Raw genomic sequence first — 22,021 nt, forward strand, 5'->3', positions numbered from 1 at the left:
ATTTTATATTTCGAACTAAAAATCATAAAAGACATTCATCAGATGGGAAAAGAATTACTTTTTCACATATATTTTATAAGTTAAATGGGAGAGGAGTTAAAGCTGAAAATTCTCTTGTGCTTCTGTCGTGATGCTGTTTTGGAGGCTGGAGACCTGGCAGATATATAATTTACTATAGCAAATTGAAATAATCTCAATTACTGCTCTGCATTTTTCCTTCTAACTCTAAAGGGGGCCAGTTATTTTATAAATAATGACATGCAGCAGGGTTACATTTTGAAAAGGGCATTATTTCAGTTTTATTTAACTTCTTAATGATATGTGGAAAATTCTTTGTGACAGTAAAGAGAAACCCACAAAGCAAGTTTTAAGGAAAAGTTCATTGTAGTCTTTGTTTGCCGAAGTGTAAGCATAGCTTGGAAAATGACAAATGTTGCATTAATAGTTTCTGCACCATTTATGACTATATCAGTATTTTTTCCCCATGTGGTTTTTATAAAAGTCAAATTTAGTTCAATCAGTAGTATTTGAGATAGTTTTTTCAGTAGCTGGTAACACATTATGTGCTCAAAAATAAGGAAAAATAGAAGACCGTGGAAAATATATAGCAGTATATAAATGGTTTCCTTTAGCACAAGATTTAAAAAAAAAAAATGCCTTAAAACAGAAACTCTCTATCCATTGATACAGTTTCAATTAGCATTAATCACGCCTCAGGTAAACCTCATTGGCTACAATACTGCCACTGCGCAAAGCTCTATCCGTTGATATAAATAGAGCTTTTGTTTAAGTTCATTTTTGGTAATTAGGGGACTGGGGATTACATTTAGAATATTATACTTTGTCTTTTCTTCCCCAGCCTTATTGACGAATGATTGGCATGTAAAAATTGGCTCAGGGCTCGTGAGGACGGAGGGATTCTCCTGTAGTAAGGACTGGAGGTGTTCGCGGTGGCCCTAGGGCTGGTGGAATCCTCTGCTTACCTTTCCCCTGACATGGGAAGTCCCTGCTGACTCAGGCAAAGGGAGACGGGGCTGCAGACGCTGGTGCCTCTACGCTGCCCTCCTGGACTTGCAATCTTGGCAGGTGCATGCCCCCTTCCCCGTGGCACTCCAGTCAAATCTTGGCTGATCGTTCATTGCCTTGCTCTTTTCTTGCGGGAGAAATGAGTCGTCATATTGCTCACTCTGATACTGTAATTTTTATTGTTATTTTAGAGTGTGCTTGTGAACTGTAAACAGCCTCAGGCAGGTCCTGCAGGAGGGATTCCAGAAGAAGGCACTGTTGTCATAGGAGGTGACAGCCCCATGCGTGTCATTGCCCCTGAAGACCTTCCAGGGGGACAAGATGTGGAGGTGGAAGACAGTGATGCTGATGACCCTGACCCCTGACTAGGTCAATGTGTGCGTTTGTGTCTTCGTTTTTAACCAAAAAAAGTTTACAAAAAAAACGAGAAAAAATTTTTAAAATAGAAAAATGCTTACAGAATAAAGACATAAATAAAGAAACTATTTTGTGCAGCTGTGCAACATGCTTATGTTTTAAGCTGTTATTACAAAAGAGTCAGAAAGTTAAAAAATTTAAAAGTGTATAAAGTAAAAAAGTTATAGTAAGCTACAGTTAATTACCGAAAAAATAAAAAAATCATAAATGTATTATAGTCTAAAGTACAGTGTTTATAAAGTCTATAGTAGTGTACAGTAATGTCTTAGACCTTCACAGTCACTCACTCACTGACTCACCCAGAGCAACTTCCAGCCCTGCAAGCTCCATTCAAGGTAAGCAGCCTATACAGGTGTACCATTTTAAACAAATCTGTTATGCCATGTTTTTGCTATACCTTTTCTATGTTTACATATACAAATACTGACCATTGTTTTACAACTGGTGTGTAGTAGGCTGTACCACCTAGGTTTATGGAAGTACACTCTTTGATGTTCCTATAATGATGAAATCACCTAATAACACATTTCTCAGAATTTAACCCCATCACTAAGTGACACATGACTATACACACACACACACACACACACACACATTAATGTATTTATTTATACTTCTATGGACACCTAGGTTGTTTCCATATCTTATCTACTATGAATAAATGCTGTAAACAAACATAGGAGTGCAGATATCTTCTTGACACACTGAATTCATTTTTTTTGGATATACACTCAGAAGTGAAATTGATGGATCACATAGTTGTTCTATTTTTCACTTTTTGAGGTATCTTCATGCTGTTTTCTACAATAGTTGTATCAATTTACGTTCCCACCAACAGTGTGCCAGGGTTCTCTTTTTTCCACATGCTCACCAATACTTCTTACTTCTTGTCTTCCTGGTAATAGCCAACCTAACAGGTGTGAGATGGTATCTCATGGTAGTTTTAATTTGTATTTCTCTGATGATGAGTAATATTGATAACACTTTTATTTACCTGTTAGCCATTGGCATATCTTCTTTGGAAAAATGTCTGTTTTCCACTTTGCTATAAAGGAATGCCTGAGACGGGGTAATTTATAAAGAAAAGGGGTTTATTTGGCTGACGGTTCTGCAGATATGTGAGAAGCACGGTGCCAGCATCTGCTTCAGTGAGGGTTCGAGGGAGTTTCCAGTCGAAGTGGAAGGTGAAAGGGAAACATGGCGAGAGTGGGAGCAAGAGAGGGAGGAAGTGGTGCCAGGCTCCTTTATAAAGACAGCTCTTGTGTGAACTAATAAAGCGAGGACTCACTCATTATCCCCGAAAGGGACCCCTGACATTCATGAGGAATCCACCCCCATGAACAAACACCTCGCACCAGGCCCCACCTCCGACACTGGGGATCCAATTTCAACATGCGTTTGGAGGGGCCGAATATCCAAACCATATCATTCTGCCCTCGGCCCCCCACATCTCAAGTCCTCCTCACATTGCAAAATACAATCACCCCTTTGCAATAGTCCCCCCAGATCGTAACACATCCAGCACCAACTCAGAAGTTCAAAGTCCAGAGTCTCATCTGGGCCTCAAGACAAGTTCCTTATATCTGTGAGCCTGTGAAATAAAAAACAAGTTATTTACTGCCAAGATACAACGGTGGTACAGGCATTGGGTAAACATTCCCATTCCGAAAGGGAAAAATCAAAAATCAAAAAAACATTTTGATTTCTTTTTGAGAAATCAAAAAAAAAAACAACAACAAAAAACAACCAGAGGCAACAGGCCCCAAGCAAGTCTGACACACAGCAGGGCAGACATTAAATCTTAAAGCTCCAAAGTGGTCCCCCGCAGGTTCCGCCTCCTGTGGGTGTGAGGGGTGGCCCGCAGTCTCAGGCAGCCCTGTCCCGGGGCACAGCCCCCAGGACCGCCTCACAGCTTGGAATCTGGTGCCTGCGGCAATTCCAGGCTGAGGGTGCGCCTGCTGGTGGCGCTACCATCATGGGGTGTGGAGGGCAGTGACCCCCTTCCCAGGCATTGCCTCTGTAGGACTCCGTGTGGGGGCTCCAACCCCACGTTTCCCCTCAGCACTGCCCTAGTAGAGTCTCCCAGCGGGGGCTCCGCCCTGCAGCAGGCTCTGCCTGGCACCCAGGGTTTCTTTCTTTCTTTTTTTTTTTTTTTTTGAGACGGAGTCTCACTTTGTGGCCCAGGCTAGAGTGAGCACCGTGGAGCAATCCTGCTGCCTCAGCCTCCTGAGTAGCTGGGACTACAGGCATGCGTCACCATGCCCGGCTAATTTTTTCTCTATATATTAGTTGGCCAATTAATATTTTTTTCTATTTATAGTAGAGATGGGGTCTGGCTCTTGCTCAGGCTGGTTTCAAACTGCTGACCTCGAGCAATCCGCCCGCCTCGGCCTCCCAGAGTGCTAGGATTACAGGCGTGAGCCACCGCGCCAGGTGGAAGCCGCCATGCTTTCCTTGATCTCGCATTCTGTGTGCTGTAGCGCACCACGTGGAAACCACCAAGGTTTACAGCTTGCACATTCCAGAGTGGCATCCTGAGCTGTCCCTGGGACCCTTTGAGCCACAATTGGAGCCAGAGAGCCTGGGATGTGGACAGCAGCATCCAGGGGTAGCACAGGCCCGTGTCACCCAGGGCCTGGTCCCTGAAACCATTCAGTCCTCCTAGGCCTCTGGGGCTGTGGTGAGAGGGGCAGCCTGGAAGATCTTTAAATGCCTTTGGGGACTTTTCCCTATAGTCTTTATTAGCACCCGGCTTCCCTTTTAGTCATGTTAATCTCTCTAACAAGTGGTTACTCCACAGCCTGCTTGCATCTCTCTACCATGTGGCCAGGCTGCAAATTTTCCAAATTTTTATGCTCTGCTTCGCTTTTAATTATAAGTTCCAACTTTAAGTCATTCCTTTGCTCCTGTATCTGGTCATAGGCTATTAGAAGCAGTCATGCCATCCCTTGAATACTTTGCTGCTTAGGAATTTCTTCTGCTAGGTACCCTAGGTCATCACTCTTAATTTCAGCCTTCCACAAAGTCCTAGGGCATGGACCATGCAGCCAAGTTCTTTGCTAAGATGTAACAAGGGTGAGCTTTATTTACTCCAGTTCCCAATAAATTCCTCAGTTCCATCTGAGACTTGGTCAGCCTGGCCCCCATTGTCTCTATTTCTATCAATATTTTGATTACAACTACTTAACAAGTTTCTAAGGAGTTCCAGATTTTCTCCTGTCTTCTTCTGAGCCCTTCACACTCTTCCAACCTCTGCTCAGCATCCAAAGCCATTTTAAGGTATCTTTATAGCAATACTCCACTCCCTGATACCAATTTTCTGTATTGATCTGTTTTGTGCTGCTATACAGGAATGCCTGAGACTGGGTAACTTATAAAGAAAAGAGGTTTATTCGGCTCAAAGTTCTGAAAACTGTGCAAGAAACATCTCACCAGCATCTGCTTCTGGTGAGGGCTTCTAAACCATATCAGGTTCTTTGCTCATTTTTTAAATTGGGCAATTTGTAACATTGCTATTGTGTTGTGTGAGTTCCTTAAATATTTGGGATATTAACTCCACATTAGATATTTGGTTTCAAAATGTTTTCTCACACTCTCCAAACTGTCTTTTCATTTTGTTGATCGCTTCCTTTGTTGTACAGAAGTCTTTTGGTTTGATGTAGTCCCTCTTGTTTATCTTTGCTTTTGATGCCAGTGCTATTGGTGTCACGTCCAAGCAATCATTGCAAAGACCCATGTCAAGACTTATATTCACTATATATTCTTTTAGGAGTTTAAAATTTTAAGCCTTATATTTAAGTATTTAATTTGTTTCAAGTTGATTTTTGTAAATGGTTTAAGATAAGGGTCCAATTTTATTCTTTTGCATGTGGATATGCAGTTTTCCCAAGACCATTTATTGAAGAGAGTATCCTATTTCCATTATGTATTCCTGTCTCCCTTGTTGAAGATTAGTTGATGGCATATGCACGAGTTTATTTCTAAGCTCTGTTGTGTTCCATTGATCTATGAGTCTATTTTTTATGCTAGTATCATATTGCTTTGATTACTACAGCTTTATAATATAGTGTAAAATCAGGAAGTGTGATGTCTCTAGCTTTGTTCTTTTTTTTCTCAAGATTGACTTGGATATTAGGGGTGTTTTGTGGTTGCCTACAAATTTTAGGATAGGTTTTGGGTTTTTTTTCTATTTCTATAAAAGGTACCATTCGAATTTTGATAGAGAATGAATTGAATTTGTAGTTAATTTGGGGTAGTATAGAAATTTTAATGATATTAATTCTTCCGATTCATAAACAAAGGATATCTTTCCATTTATTTGTATCTACAGTTTCCTTCATCGAAGTTTTATAGTTTTCAGTGTACAGATCTTTTACCTCCTTGGTTGAATTCATTCCTAAGTATTTTTTTAAAGTGTTGTAAATAGGATTTTTTATTGGTTTATTTTTTAGTTTGTTTTTAGTGTATAAAAATGCTACTGTTTTTTGTATGTTGATTTTATATTCTAAAACTTTACTGAATTTTCTAGTTCAAGTCATTTTTTTGTGGAGTCTTTAAGGTTTTCTATATATAAGACATGTCATTGGCACACAAGACAAATTTACTTTTTGGATTCATAATTTGGATGCCTTTTATTTCTTTTTCTTGCCTAACTGATCTAGCTAGGGCTTCCTTGCTATATTGAATAGAAGTTATGAGAGTGGGTATCCTTGTCCTGTTCCTGATCTTAGAGGAAACTCCTTCAGATTTTCATTGTTAAGTATATTACTTGTTGTTTTGTCATAATGGCCTTTATTATGTTGAGGTACCTTTATTCTATATTTAATTTGCCAAGAATTTTTATCACAAAAGGAAGTTGATTTTTGTCAAATGCTTTGTCTGCAGCTATTAGGATGATCATATGGTTTTCTTCTTTCATTCTGTTTATATGTGTTTCACCACCTTTATTGGTATGCATATTTTGAACCATTCTTGAATCTTTGGGATAAATCCCACTTGATCATGGTGTATATCCTCTTTTTTTTAATTTCAGAATATTATGGACCCTCAAACACTTTGGTTACATAAATTGCCTTTGCATAGCCCAAGTCAGAGCTACAAACATGTCCATCCCCCAGAAAGTGCACACTGTGCCCATTAAGTGTGAATTTACTCTTCCCCTTCTCTCCCCTCTCCCCTGCCCAACACCTGATGAATGTTATTAATACTTCCATATGTGCACATAAGTGTTAATTGGAAAAACTCTTATAGACACCGGCCTAGGCAAAGAATTTATGAAGAAGACTCCCAAAGCAATCATAGCAACAACACAACAACAAAAATAAATAAATGAGATCTGATCAAATTAAAAAGCTTGTGCACAGCCAAATTATCACTAGAGCAAACAGACATCCTACAGAATGGGAGAAAATATTTGCATGCTGCACATCCAATAAAGGGCTGATAACTAGACTCTGTGTAGAACTCAGGAAAATTAACAAGAAAAAAATCAAACAACCCCATTAAAAAGTGGGCAAATGACATGAACAGAAACTTTTCAAAAGAAGGCAGACTAATGGCCAAAAAACATGTGAAAAATTACTCAACATCTGTAATCATTAGGGAAACGCAAATCAAAACCACAACAAGATATTAACTAATTCCAGTGAGAATGGCTTTTATCAAAAAGTCCCAAAACAACCAATGTTGGCATGGATGTGGAGAGATAATGTACGATCCTTTTAATGTACCATTGAGTTTGGTTTGCTATTATTTTGTTGATGATTTTTGCATCTATTTGCATCACAGATATTGGCCTGTAATTTTCTTTTCTTATAGTGTTCTTGTCTGGCTTTGGTGTCAGAGCAATGTTGGTTATAAAATGACTTTGGAATTGTTCCACACTCTTCTATTTTTTTTTTGGAAGAGTTTGAAGAATTTGTATTAATTTCCCTTAAGTGGTTTGATAGAACTACCAGTGATCCCTTTTGATTTGGGACTTTTAAGATTGTTTTTGGGAGTTTTTTGCTTGATTCAAACTCCTTAGCTGTTATTGGTTTGTTTAGGTTCTCTATTTCTAGGTATTTATTCATTTCTTTTAAGTTATCAATTTCTTGTTGTATAATTTCTCATAGAGGTTACTTATGATCTTTTGTATTTTTGTGGAATCAATTATAATGTCTCCTCTTGCATTTATAATTTATTTATTTGAGTCAAAATTAACAAATATGTGGAAATTAAACAATAAATTTTTGAACAACCACTAGGTCAAAGAAGAAATCAAAAGGGAAATTAGAAAATCTCTCAAGACAACAGAAATGAAAACAGATTATTTAAAAGTTGTAGGATGCAGTAATAGCAGAAAGAAGAGGGAATTTTATAGCATTAAACCCCTACATTAAAAAGGAAGAAATCTTAAAAAAAAAAACAAAACACTCCTAACATCAGACTTCTAGGAACTACTAAAAGAAGAATAATCTAAGATTAAAGTTAGCAAAAGGAAGAAAATAACAAAGATTAAATGAGGAGAAACTAATGGAAAATAGAAAAACAATAGAAAAAAAATCAATGAAATAAAGGGTTGGTATTTTGAAAAGATAAAATTGCAAAAAAAAACCCCTTTAATTAAACTAAGAAAAAAGAGAGAAGACTCAAAGGAATAAAGTCAGAAATAAATGAGAAGACATTATAACAGATGTCTTAGAAATATAAAAGATCATAAGGGAATATTATGAACAATTATATACCAACAAATTAGATAATTTAGAATAAATGGATGAATTGCAAGAGACATAAAAAAGACTAAATCAAGAAGAATCAGAAAGTCTGAACATACTAATAACAAATAGGGAGACTTAATGAATAATCAAAAACCTAACAACAAAGAAAAGTCCAGGATCAATATCTCCACTGATGGGTTCTACCAAACATTTTAACAATTAACACTAGTCCTTCTCAAATGGCCCCAAAAAACTGAAGGAGAGGGAACACTTCTCAACTCATTGTATGAAGCCAGCATCACCATGCTATGAGAGCTACCACACAAAGCTGTAAGAAAAGAAAACTACAAGCCAGTATCTTTGACGAAACTAGATGCAAAAGTTCTCAATAAAATACTAGCAATTTGAATTCATCACTATATTAAAAGAATCATACCCACTAACCAAGTATAATTTATCCCTGAGATTCAAGGATATTTTAACATATGCACGTCAATCAATGCAATGCATCACATTAACAGGATGAAAACCAAAAATCACACAATCATCTCTATAGATATAGAAAAAGCATCTGACAAAATTCAATCATCTTTCATGATAACAACTCTCAACAAACTATATATAGAAGGAATTTACCACATCCAGGTATGAAAAGCCCACAGCTAACATTCTCAGTGACAGAAAACTGAAGGCTTTTTCTTCCCCCAAGATCAGGAATGATGCAAGAATGTTTGTTCTCACTTCTATTCAACATAGTACTGGAAGTCCTAGCCAGTGCAATTAGACAAGAAAGCAAGAGAGCAAGCACGATAGCAAAGGAAGGAAAGAAAGAAAGAAGGAAGAAAGAATGGAAGAAAGAAAAGCTATCCAAATTGGAAAGGAAGATGTCAAATGATCCCTTTGCAGAGATCATATGAGTTACAAATGTGTACAGGAAACCATAAAGACTCCAAAAAATGCCACAACTAATAAGTGAATTTCTCACCAGCACAATAGAATGAAGCACAATTTCTTTACTTTTCTTTTCTTTTTTTTTTTTTTTTGAGACAGAGTCTCACTCTCTTGCCTGGGCTAGAGTGCCGTGGTGTCAGCCTAGCTCACAGCAACCTCAAACTCCTGGGCTCAAGCTATCCTTCTGCCTCAGCCTCCTGGGTAGCTGGGACTACAGGCATGTACCACCGTGCCTGGCTAACTTTTTCTATTTTTAGTTGTTTGGCTAATTTCTTTCTATTTATAGTAGAGATGGGGTCTCACTCTTGCTCAGGGTGGTCTCGAACTCCTGAGCTCAAGCAATCCTCCTGCCTTGGCCTTCCAGAGTGCTAGGATTACAGGCATGAGCCACTGCGCCCGGCCAGAGCACAATTTCTTACCACATACCAGCTATATAAAAAACAACTCTGAATATCAATGAAGTGAGAGAAATTACATCATTATTTCTCTCTTGAATTGTAGTTTAACAATGTGGGCATATGTCCTTATTTGGGCCTTTAAGGGCATAATTTCATGCTAATCGCATTTTATGTGACTTCACTTTCAATTTTCACTAATTTCAATTGTCTTTAAATATAAATGCAGTTTTCCCCCCATAAATATCTTTAGTCATCACTATTCTTAAAAAGACATTAAATTGATGGGATTTATTTAAAATCTTAAGCACTCTAACATAGAATTGTCTAAGACAAAAGAATCTTAGTAGAAACATAGATATCTCCTTTCTGAAGTGCACATATACTCGAAACTCCTTGAGGGCAAGAAGTCCATTTGATTTGCATCTTCAAAAGTACTTCAGACTATGTTTTGTCATAGAAAATGTTTGCAATATATTTTCCGAATTGATCTTTATGCAATGAACATATTCTATGGCTTTAAATCTTCATTTGTTTGATTAGATTAGTGTACTTTCTTCAAGTGTTTCCATAACCAAGTGATAGACCACATAATCCCGGTAGTTTTCTTTCCAGCACTATATAAATAGAAGTTGACATTATGTTTCCTGTCTCTTCTCAGATGTCATCATTAGTATGCAGAAGGATGAGGGGACAGCAGGATAAACCTTTGAGAAAATGAAAAGAAAAAAGAACAACTTGGAGAAGGCTTCCAAAGGGTCGAAGGAGTGATGGCAAGTCTCAGGCAGCTATTATGATGTCAGGTGGCTGAAGGTGTTTTTGCCACCACCACTTGCACAGCACTGCTGCTCACTTTCCTTTCCAAACTCAAATCATCAAGTATAAACTAAAGATATAAGTGCCTCATCCACGATTTAAAAAGTTAAGGAAAACACAAGTTTAAAGAGTACTAAGATGATAGAGAACTATGTCTTTAGAAAAGACAAAGTGATATGTTTTCTCACTGTTCGGGGATAAAGATTTCATAATTTTAAGTTCATGAAGTATTAAGTTCCATTAAAAATACTTGAATAATGATATTTTTAAACAGTGCCCAAATTGGTGTGTGTACGTACATATATTATACTTCTCAATGACGGAGCAACTACTAGTTAAAATATGAAAATGAAATCAATAATTTGTATTGTATACTTATTTATCTTGATCAATTAGCTGTCTTTTAGCTCATGTTTCAATTTATTTACCTTTTAGCATTCAAAATTGGTCACTAAAGCAGTTTTAATGTTAACTCAGGAAGACAAATTTAATACTACAAATGTTAAGAATGTAAATATTTCCTGAAGTATTATCCATTGGGAATGTGCCTTGCTTTATAGCTACAAGAACAGACTTATAATAATGTGAATATTTAATCTTAATTATATGTGCTACTTAAAAAAAGCCTATACACAAGTCACAATTTTATGGATACTGTACAAATCTCATAGGGCTATCAGATGAAATAACTAAGATAACACCCTTTAAAAGGATTTTGAAAAATTAACATTTGAAATAAAAGTCACCCTCAACCCAGAAGATGAAAAGCTAATGGAGCAGTTAATATTTCACATGGTTACACAGCATGATTTTCACATTCTGTGAAAAGAAAAGTACACGTTGAATTTTATATCATCTGGCAATTTAAAAAAAGAAAACACATCTAATTTTCATAACTAAAACAAACTCCATATGTTACTAAAAAGTTTTAAGATATGAAACCAAAGCTAAAGGCACAGATGTAATTATTTTTTCCTCGCGTGAATAAAATGTGCAAGAAACTATTTCTTCTGATACAGTTTTAAAGGTTTTATATCTGACTCTAGGACTTGTCCTTGAGTGTTCCTTTGTCCTTTCTCTGTCCGGAGTGTGCCCTTAGCCTTGGGCTGATGGGGACCGTCACGTGCTGGTTTAGTTTGACAAGGCACTCAGCGCTGGTCACAGTGAGGTCACAAAGAGAGGCAACATTCATCTGGCCGAAGTCAAGCCTGTGTGACTCCCCATTTAAAAGCACTTGTATTAATTGTTACCTTTGAAAGTCAGTTAAAAACTGTAAGAACATGCCCCTCCAAGAGAAGGAAAATGTCTCACCGATGTTGGTTTTTCATTCATGGCTGCGTCTCTTACATGAACTTGTGTCATAGCTACATTCCTCTCTCTCAGTTTAAAAGTATAAAGGAAATATTTCTTGTATTTTTATGATTTCTGTAGACCTGAGTTTATTAAAGATTGTTATGTTAGGTGACACTGTATAAAATTGTGTAGGTATTTAACTTCAGTGAAAATCAAATGTAAAATTCACACGTCTTTCCTTTTTTACATTTTCATCCAAGTTCTTGACAACTTGAATAAATTTGATAAAGAGTCTTCCTAACATGAATATTGGCAAATTAAATGTTACAATAGTTCATGAAGCCTTAATACGAGTATTGTCACCTTATAATTTTAAGAAAGTCATGTTCATATTTCACTGCTTTATATTTTAGCTGTTCCCTTGCCACTGTCACAGCTAAAGGGACTTATAACATACTCGAAAATCTGGAGTACTTTGGGGTTGTCCTCTGTATGGCAACATTAAATAAATGTGTGAATGAATTGTACAAAAGAAATTATTATTTTAATTGATTATCTTAATAATCGGGTTTCTCCCTACCATCTCCAGGACTAAACTCTGATCTTTTTTGTCTTGCTCCCATTCCTTTCCAAGGGGCCTGGGGAGTCACACTTTACAAACAGTAAAATCTCATTAAAACTTGTCTTTTCGACCCAGTATGATGGGACTTACTTTCCAAACTGTCTCTGGTATGGCATTACATGACAGATAGCACACGTCCTTATCTTTAACTTAAGCATTCCTTCTTACCGACTCCAAAGTTTTAGACAAAGCTTAACATTCTCAACCAGTTGCCAATCAAAGAATCTCTAAACTCACCTCTGACTTGTAAGCCCCTGCTTTAAGAAGTCCTGCTTTTTCTGGCTGAATCAATGTATGTTTTCCATGTATTGATTTATGATTTTACCTGTAGTTCTTGACTGCCTGAACACCAAGCCATAACCTGGCCACCTCGGGTGCAGTTTCTCAGACCTCTTGAGACTGTGCTCCTTGGGCTATGGTCACTCATATTGGCTCAGAATAAACCTCTTTAAATATTTGGGCAGAATTTGGTTTCTCTGTTGCCACTTTCTACCAGGTTCTCTATTTCAAACATGTGCACAGATGAAATTTTTATTAGAGGACTTGCTTCAAGTCTCTTTCATTTTTTCAAGTTTATCTAAAAAATATTTTTAAAATCTCTTCTCTAATTAGTGACCGACACTTATCTTTTCATTCCCACGTTGGCTGTCTTGTTGGGTATTTCGGTCTAATCCTAGTCTGATTGGTTTATAAGAAAAGTGTGCTTTTAGTACCAAGACTATAAAAGCAAGTCTTATGGTTTGCAAAGTGTTAAAAGCAATATTGGCTTTCCTTAGTTTGCTGCTTTGCTTGTGTTTGCCTATAAACAAAGTTCATCAAAACACCCTACGTGCCGCTTCCCATTGAGGATGAGGAGGATGCACAGAGAGACTGCTGAGGAAACACATTTATCTAAGGACAGATCAGAAGGTGCAGAATTGTGTAGAAACTAAGGCATCACCAGGATAAGAAGTCAGAAATGGATAAAGCTCAATTATATTTTTCAACAGTTTTTGTCATCTGAAAATATAGGCATTTTTGTACATGGTTATTTAAGCGTGATTTATTTTTTCATATTGCTGATAGCACCAAGATTTGAATTTTACTAATTGTCTCCACTGACTCTCCTAAAGTGTGAGCAGCACTTTACACAGATCTGGACCAGCAGAGACATGGATGCACGGAGGTGTGCCGTTGGTTCGTTTCCTTGCATTGATATGACTATAAGTTTTTAACATCCACTGAGGCTGCCTACTTACCTCTCTCCTGTGACAGGAATTCCTGCATATTTTCATTGCTCAAAGCTCACAGATTCATCAAAACGGAGCTAGAATGTAGCTTGGAGGTCACCTTTGCCTTTTGCAGATACATCTGTGTAACCAAAACTTCCTTCCATTGATTGCACAGGAGAATTAAGATTGAATTATTTTGTGAGTTCTCCTTTCCTAGACAAATGTTTATTAATGTGCCTGAAAAAAAAAACAAAAACAGAAAAAAAGACTGCCAAACAAACAAAACCCCTTTATAATTAGAGAATGTTGCCTGGAGTGCTGTGATAATCTGACCAATTTTTAACTGCATTTAGTATATATTTCTGAGACTCACATCTAAATGTATATTCTTTGATACTTTCATTTCTTGTCCCAGGAACATCAAAGTCCCAAATAATATGAAAAAAAAAAAAAAAACAACAATACATGAAAATACAAGATTCTAGCCCATAGATTCTTCTCTTCCAATATTTTCAGTTAGACATATTCTCAAAGGTTGATGATTATGAGGATTTTAGTAAATGGTTTATGTAAAATATGTAAAGTGAACAGTGCACCCTTCCGCAGGGTGTGAGTGTCTACTACAAACTCTAACTGCTGTTAACACCGAGGTGACTGCTGTTAACACCGAGTGACGTTGTTTACATTACAGATAGGATGAACAGCAGACTGCTTTTAGAATTCTGGATTTAGATGAGTGAATAGAAAGAAAACAAAAATGTCCGGCAAATTGACTTTTATGACTCCAAAACTATTCCTAAGGGCAGTGAAACTTAAAAATATTTAAAGGTGGCTGAAAAGGCAAACACTTCCAAACTGTACTACATTCCATAAAAAGCTGTTCACTATATGCCTTCATTTAGTTTCCTTGTTAGCCAGTCAAAAGTTTCTTGTAGAGCTACTGAGTTAGATTCAACTAAAATTTTAAAAAGATTATTGTAAAAAAAAAAAAAAAGAGTATTGAGAGTACTTTTAAAAATACCCTACTACATAGTGACATTAAATGCCAATTAGGACGTTAGGACCTTCTATTTTGTGACATCCTCTAAGTCCTCTGGCAGTGCAACTGACTAGGGCTGTGGTCCCGCCAAGTCACTGCCAGAAACCACTCTGGCACTGCAGCCTTGCTCTTGAGAAGGGACTCACATTAACACTGACCAAAAAGAGGAAAAGGAGGGAAGAAAAAGAGCTGAAAATAACTAGTCACATGGTTTTCAACGACTTGTGACTTTATCATCCCCAAATGCTATTTTACCTCTTTTCCTGCAATGATAACAAAATGCCTCACTCTGTAAATGGCCACAGGCCTTTTGGTTGCAGGCCATAAACTGCTTAGTCCTGCATGTGGTCCAGGGTCCAGAGAACTGATGCTGGTGCTGCCTCAGGTGAGTCTCCTCAACTCTCATCTGTCATACACAGAGTTCAACTCTTGATAGCATCTATTATTGTCATTTTATAAAGAAACTTAATCTGTAGCCAGAAAATGTAGTTTATTCTACTAAATTGCCCTATTTGACAGCTGAAATAATTATTTTGACCCAGCTTTAGAGCTAGTTATGTTATTTTAAGCAGTCATCCTGAAAACTGTTCTGTAATTCGCTTGGTTTTGATATTTTATTGGCACACAATAACTGTCACATATATTAAGCTTATCATTGTTTTACAGAGGCATGGTTACATTTCAATTAGATTTGTATAAAATGCTGAATTGCAAATTCTTTTTAAATAGAACGAAATGGTCTAACATCTTAGTTTCACCCACTCAGACTATTTGATTCATTTGAATTAATACACATGTAAAACAAATTACTCTAGTAAATTTGCATATAAAATAGCACCAGTCTTAAAGGCTCTAATTTAAACAATTAGTTCCTTGTTTTTACCTTGCAGAAATGCTGGTTTCCCACACAACAAAAATAACCTTGTAAAATTTATATTTTATCATTATGGTAGGGAGGAAAGGATAGGTGACACAAATAGTCCTTTTCTGCTTGGCCATTTGATAAAGAAAAGTCCCTAAACCATTTCAAATATTTTCTAGAGACATCTAAGGGCAATTATGAAAATAAAGAGTGCTACAAAAAGTTGCTATAGTGCTAAGATTAACTCATTACTCACAATAGATTGAGCAAAAATTCTACAAGAAATACAGTTTAAACCTGGAAGAATAGACTTATCTTAATATGCAGGCCTGCACAAGCCTAATTTAAAAACCACAGAGTCCATGCACTCCACATTGAACCAAACAAATTACAATTTGTTCTTTATATGTCTAGAAAGTCACAAATCCTGAATAGAGTTTATTTTTAACAATGTATTGGTATAGTAGTTTTTCCTAGACTTAAATGTGCTCAGGATATCTGAGTCAGTAAACAAAGAATATCGTGATAATTCTTGCAGCTCATCAGTAACCTCAGATCCTGGCAGACAACTATAGAAGCCACAGTGGAATTTTGCTATATCATTATTATCATTCATTTTTATAACCTGCAAATGGTGTGGCATATTGTGTGGTGTGAAATTTTTTTTTTCACTATCTTTACATTATTACAGCAGCTCTGACATGCTTTAGAAATTGCTACTAGGAAGTCTTTACAACATTTGATATCCCCTTTCAGAATACTTTCTTATTGTCCACAAATATAAACACAAAAAAGACACATAGTTGGTAGCCAATGACTATTTACTGCTATATTTATGGAAATCCAATCATGCACTGGTATCCAGGGTGTGATGCCAAAATAATTTGGGGGATTTAAACATTTTCTTCATGGCCGGGCGCGGTGGCTCACGCCTGTAATCCTAGCTCTCTGGGAGGCCGAGGCGGGCGGATTGCTCGAGGTCAGGAGTTCGAAACCAGCCTGAGCAAGAGCAAGACCCTGTCTCTACTATAAATAGAAAGAAACTAATTGGCCAACTAATATATATAGAAAAAATTAGCCGGGCATGGTGGCACATGCCTGTAGTCCCAGCTACTTGGGAGGCTGAGACAGAAGGATCGCTTGAGCCCAGGAGTTTGAGGTTGCTGTGAGCTAGGCTGACGCCACGGCACTCACTCTAGCCTGGGCAACAAAGCGAGACTCTGTCTCAAAAAAAAAAAAAAAAAAAAAAAAAAAAAAAAACATTTTCTTCATGACCAATCCAGCAAAACTGTACTAGAATTCTGTTTGATTTAACATGTTTGGATCAATATATATTCGGAGTTTGACTTTGCGTGTGTGTTTGCATGTTTCTCTAGGACAGGGAGACAATGTGAAACAGATAAAAATTTCTATGATACCTGTAGATGATATTTATTTCTATTGAATAAAATAATGAGCACCATAATAGTGTAATATCTCCTCTAGTACACATATTAGCTCCAAGATCTTTCATTAAATGCCTTATTTACTATCCAAAAATAGTACTTATCTTGAGAAATTATTTCTTTTGCGAATATTGCTTTAAAAAGATAAAGCTCAAAAGAATGTGTTAAGCGAGATTTTCAGTGGTGAGCCATAGAAATATATGGACATTACTTATGTGATGTGTGAGTACCAGATAACATAATTAAATATGTAAGTGGTTAATTTTGAATTATCAAGAAATCTCTATCTTAAAAGTCTGATGACATTTTGCAGAAGCTAAGTTGTAAAAATATTAAGCAATGATTAATGTTAAGATCATTTCCAGGCCGGGCGCGGTGGCTCACGCCTGTAATCCCAGCTCTTGGGAGGCCGAGGCGGGCGGATTGCTCAAGGTCAGGAGTTCAAAACCAGCCTGAGCAAGAGCAAGACCCCGTCTCTACTATAAATAGAAAGAAATTAATTGGCCAACTGATATATATATAAAATTAGCTGGGCATGGTGGCGCATGCCTGTAGTCCCAGCTACTCGGGAGGCTGAAGCAGAAGGATCACTCGAGCCCAGGAGTTTGAGGTTGCTGTGAGCTAGGCTGATGCCACGGCACTCACTCTAGCCTGGACAACAAAGTGAGACTCTGTCTCAAAAAAAAAAAAAAAAAGATCATTTCCAAAATTGTAAGGTTAAAGAAAAGTGTTTTATTTACTTTTTGTTTGTTTGTTTTATTTATTTTTTTTAATAAAGGCTGCTTTCTATCCTCAGGATAAATTTGCTCTTTATTGAATCGTTCTGATTGTTTGAAAACTAGCCAGTAGGATGTCTTCCCCATTAGATACAGTCTGATTTGGCATACAATATCCAAAGCTCTGTATTTTACAAGGTGGTTACTACTAACTTCCTAAAATACACATTTTTTTATGAGAGGAAATGTTCATAGCAGGCAAATTCTCCATTTTCTCATCTGTTTTCATTGGACCAAGTGAAATTGAAGATTTAATGTTGCTTAAAATACTTATTAAAATTTGTCAACTCCCAAATTTGCTTCTGCAGGGTCAGAGAAACTAAAAATTTTCTCTGCAGGGAACCAGAGCCAGGTAGCACTGATGATATTTTTGTGGTTGTTCATACTTAAGCCAAGAATCTCCTCAGGCTTCACCAGTTACAGAATGACAAGAGACTCTATTATAATCTAGAATAAATAACTTTTAGGTTGTCTTTGAATACTTCAAATGTCAAACGTGGGGAGGCAAGCATAAAGTTTTTTAGCATTTCTATTCTTCCTAGATGGCAGGGTTTATATGTCTTTGATAAAATGGAGCTCTCAGCACAGTATGCAGTCGGCAAATGCCTGTGGTCATGACACCTAGTAGCAGCTGTGTGACATCAGATAAAAACCAATTAAGCTTTTTCCATAGCAGATGTTTTTCTTTGCTGAATTAAATTAAAATTAAACTAAAAACCCATTATGTCCCTCATTAATTAATCTCTTGCTAGATTATTATATGTTATTTGAGATACAACATGAAAACAAGCTTAAATGGTCCTTAAAGATAACAGTTGACAATGAACTTCACATGCTTTAATTCGTTTGATTTGATTCCCTTTCCTCCAAGGGAACTCATAGTTAAAGAATATTTGATCTCAGAAAGTGGAAACAAAAATAATTTATCCTATCATGCACAATTTTAGTGACCAAATTCAAAGATCCACTTGGATTTTCACATGGCCTGTCAGGCCACTGACATATGTCAGGATATAAAATAGTTCCAGAGAAAACCAAATGAGACTTGGGCAAAACATTGATTTACCAAGCCAAAAAAGTTTTCCAAACTGTTGTTTCCACAAAACCTAAAGCATTTTCTTGCTTAGATAACTGTGGAAAACATTGAGTTAGACAAAGTTAAAGTTTCTTGCAGGACTTCTCAGAGCCTTTACTACATTAATAGGACTGGTAAATTTCTATGGACATATAGTGTGCATTTGCTGATGCTACTCTCAATATTCCCTCCCCCGAGCCCCCCAGAATCTCAGTCTACTTGCTTACTACTTGGCCACACATATTACATTATTGGTGAAGTTTCCCAGAGGGTAGCATTCCAATAATCTGTCTCTTGATTCTTATCCACTGGCTCAACTCTTAGAGTGTGCCAGTCTGAGACCAGTTTTTTTTTTCTTCTTCAGTAACATCTACACATTGTGGTTAAGTTACCACTTAGAGTTGATAACTTTTAACTTAATTTTATTTCTGCTAATTCTCATAGCCCCACTTGGTTATTATTTTTGTATCTTCTGCTAGTAGACTGAACAGAAAGGGACCCCCTGAAACATGTGAAGAAGTCCTAATACATGCTGAATCCAGCAAGGAAATAATTCACTTCTAAAAAGTACATTGTCTTTTAATATCTCTCTAGCAGAGCAAATTAGGACAAATTTTTAGAGGATAGTGCAAGGAAAACATGTCACCAATTTGTGTTTATTTCTAAGCAAAATGAACATTTAAGAAAATAAACGCATACAGTGAACAGTTGATCGGAGAGGTGTGTAGGATGAAGGAAATGAAAGCCCTTCTGTTTTCACACACGGTGCTACTGACTAGCCAGCACTTTCTGAATTTGAGAAATAACTGGCAGGGAACAACTCTGGAAGGGACTTTGATGCTACAGGAAATTGGCAAGGTAGATAAAAAAGAAGTTAGTCTTTTCATCATTATTTTTGAAAGTGACTATAGTGACGCTATCTGAAAAATCCCAAGGCCTGTGTCTTTAGCACCTATCAGTGGAGGAAAACTTCATGGAGATTCCTAAATATTCTCTTCTCATTTGCTTATAATTCCTAATAGGTTCAACTGTAGGCTCTTGGGTACTCTTTGGTGTGAATATCTGCAGCACTGACACACTCAACCACTGCTACACTTGTGCACTATTAATGCTGGACTCGGACCTAGGTACTGGTGCTCATTAGAAATACTGGTGTAAATTAAATTATCAGGAGAAAAGAGAAAATTTCTTACAGTGCTCTTTTAAAATTCCATGTTCCTCCTAGTCAAGTTGCATTTGAGGAATCACTCTCTCCTTGCCTGTGATTTCTAGTACGTGCACAGTAAAAGCACTGCAAAACGTAAAATGCTTACATTTTGCCCCATTTCTTAAGTGCATTGGTGTTATTGCCTTCTGATTGCATCTAGTAGACATCCATGCAAGAAATACACATGACTCCTGAGTACCCAAAATAGTAAGAACTTCTCCAGGATTTCCTGAAATGAAATAATACTCAAACATTATTATTATAAAGCCAGCCACCATTTAAATTAATGAGTCTAACTAATTCTTTACTATTCTCCTGGCATGCCACACAAAAGGGCAGTTGCTGAATGAAAGGGCAGTGGAGATAGAAAGAAGGAAATCAGATTGATCGTTGCAGCAATAATTCTACGATCAGTAAGTTATCATGCCTCAGCCTGGGAACTTTTGGAAAGAGAATTGGACCATTTCTCTGAGAGCCGTAAGGCTGTCTAAACTAAATTTAACCAATCAGAATTTGGGTCAGATGTGTGTGGAGCCCTGAGCAATTAGCCAAATGCACTGTGGAGTGCTAACAGTGACTTGCCCCGCAAGAGTTGCCAGGCAGCCAGTTGTGACCAATAGCTATCGTCTTCTCTACAGGGGAAGTCCTTTGTTCCTAGGGTGGCCTTCATAGATGTTTCGATGACTTTTCTTTATTTTGACTCCTGCAACACTGGGCATTTGGGCTTTCTTTTTCTTTTCCCCTTGCTTGTTAAAAAGAAAACCCATAATTAACTTTCTGAAGTCCAAGTCTGCTATTGTTTCTATTCAACTAAACTAATAAAATGAATAGCAATGGGAAATCTTCTGAGGATGCCTTCTAAATGATTACCATTAATGGATGCCTTTAAATTTATTTTAAATGGTGATGGCATGCTACCAAAAAAACTCTTTTGCTATTTGTAGTGTTTATGGATAGATAAGCTCAACAAAGAAAAAAAAGTTATGTCTTTGTAATTTATAATAAGATAAAACTAGATTGTTTTGGTTTTTTTTTTTTTTTTTTTTTGAGACAGAGTCTTGCTCTGTTGCCCAAGCTAGAGTGAGTGCTGTGGTATCGGCCTAGCTCACAGCAACCTCAAACTCCTGGGCTCAAGCAATCCTGCTGCCTCAGCCTCCCGAGTAACTGGGACTACAGGCATGCACCACCATGCCCAGCTAATTTTTTCTATATATATTAGTTGGCCAATTAATTTCTTTCTATTTATAGTAGAGACGGGGTCTCGCTCTTGCTCAGGCTGGTTTCGAACTCCTGACCTCGAGCAATCTGCCCGCCTCGGCCTCCCAGAGTGCTAGGATTACAGGCATGAGCCACCATGCCTGGCCTGTTTTTTCATATAAATTTTAGAATTCTATTTTTATTCCTATGAAAAATGTTGTTTGTATTTTTATAAGGATTGTAATTGAATCTGTAAATTGCTTTGGCTAGAATGGTCATTTTAACAACATTAATTCTTCCAATCCATAAGCGTGGAATATCTTTCCATTTTTTGGTATGTCCTCTTCAATTTCTTTGATCAATCTTTCATAGTTTTCCTTATATAGATCTTTCACTCCTTTGGTTGAATTGATTCTTAGGTATTTTATATTCTTTGTAGCTAGTCTCCCTTTATCAATTAATATTTGCTTTATTTATTCAGGAGCTCCCAATGTTGATTGCTTAGATATTTTATAATTGTTGTATCCTCTTGCTGGGCTGATCTCTTTATTATTATATAATGACCTTCTTTGTCTCATTTTACCATTTGTGACTTAATGTCTGTTTTATCTGATATAAGCATAGCTTCTCCTGTTCCCTTTTGGTTTCTGTTTGTGTAAAATATCTTTTTCCATCCCTTTACTTTTACAGACGAGATAAGTTTCTTGTAGGCAGCATATAGTTGGGTCATTTTTAAAAATCAATTCAGCCATACTGGGGTGGGGAAACTTCTGCCTTCTGATTTCAAGATTGATCTTTTGTAAACACCAAAGGAGGCAAGAAAAGCTTCATTTTTATCTGCTACACTCCTGTTAATAAAATGATTTGTTCTGTAAAGTTTGGATTCAGTCACAAGGCTGCATTCAAGGATCCAGAAGGCCACATGTGGCCTCAGGGCTACAGATTCCCCACCCAAAGCTAATATTTGAATATCCTATCATTTTATTTTTTG

At 36.9% G+C, this 22,021-nt stretch overlaps 1 pseudogene; it reads right to left on the reverse strand.

Moving 5' to 3' along the window:
- Positions 1–626: 626 nt before the first annotated feature.
- LOC142876745 (uncharacterized) lies at positions 627–757 on the reverse strand (annotated as a pseudogene).
- Positions 758–22,021: the final 21,264 nt, after the last annotated feature.

Source organism: Microcebus murinus, chromosome 15 (assembly GCF_040939455.1).
Source record: "Microcebus murinus isolate Inina chromosome 15, M.murinus_Inina_mat1.0, whole genome shotgun sequence".
Taxonomy (NCBI): Eukaryota; Metazoa; Chordata; class Mammalia; order Primates; family Cheirogaleidae; genus Microcebus; species Microcebus murinus.